This window comes from Dendrobium catenatum, unplaced genomic scaffold, assembly GCF_001605985.2.
Source record: "Dendrobium catenatum unplaced genomic scaffold, ASM160598v2 original_scaffold_245005, whole genome shotgun sequence".
Lineage (NCBI taxonomy): Eukaryota > Viridiplantae > Streptophyta > Magnoliopsida > Asparagales > Orchidaceae > Dendrobium > Dendrobium catenatum.
The window spans coordinates 1-1,053 of NW_021563411.1; the positions used below are offsets into that span (position 1 = coordinate 1).

General features: G+C 34.1%; 1 pseudogene; it reads left to right on the plus strand.

The window, feature by feature from the left end:
* Positions 1–5: 5 nt before the first annotated feature.
* On the plus strand, positions 6–536 carry LOC110105618 (annotated as a pseudogene).
* Positions 537–1,053: the final 517 nt, after the last annotated feature.

The window sequence follows — 1,053 nt, forward strand, 5'->3', positions numbered from 1 at the left end:
CCATTTTTGCCACAAGGATACTGGAATTACGGTGGAGTGGAGTGAGCATTGAAGAGTGGTGGAGAAATGAGTAGTTATGGGTCATTGACCGCATTTCTGCACACCTCTTCGCAATTGTATAAGGCTTCAAAATCCTTACAGGAATTGACACCAACTTAAAAGTTACTTCGAAGGCCTCCAATGATGAAGAATTTGGTGAGCTCTACACTTTCAAATGGACCACTTTCCTCATTCCCCCAACCACCATTCTCATCGTAAACATTGTTGGAGTTTTGGTTGGGATATCAGATGCCATAAACACTGTATATCTGTCATGGGGACCTCTATTTGGGAAGCTGTTTTTTCATTCTAGGTTATTTTTTCATGTTTATCCATTCCTCAAGGGGCTTATGCAGAGGCGGAATCAAACTCTGATAATTATCGTTATCTGGTACAATATCTTGGCTTCGATATTCTCGTTGCTGTGGGTGAGGATATATCCATTTGTGGTTAGAGCCATAGGACCAAATGTCAAGCAGTGTGGAATCAATTACTGAAACATCTTATAATGTTGATATACTTCATATATTGTGTTTGCAATTGTGAAAGTTTTGTATTCAATTCTATGAAAATTACATATGATTTATGCTGAGAGTGAAAATTTCTTTTGTTGTTGGCTTAACTTGTGATATCTATTTTGCTATTGAATGTCATATGGAAATTTTTATTGGAAAATGTATAAACAATCTTGTAATTGAGATTTTAATACTTATAGTGAAATAAACTAATCTGAACTGTTAAAAAATAAGTGCATCTCTTTTTTCAGAAAAGAGTTAGGAGAATTTGTTTTGGGTAGCTTACTTACAGCTTTCTAAAGCTGGTTTATAGTACAAAAATTTTTTGAACTAAATTTTTTGTACTAAAAAATTGCTTTAGAAAACAATAAGAAAGCTGCCCAAATGAAGCCTAAAATTAGATGGAACTTGTTCTAAATTGTAAGTTGGCCCTAAAAAGTGTGGAATTGAGTTCCAGTTTTGAGTGCCAAACATTGTATTTATGTGTTTTTTTTTTCTA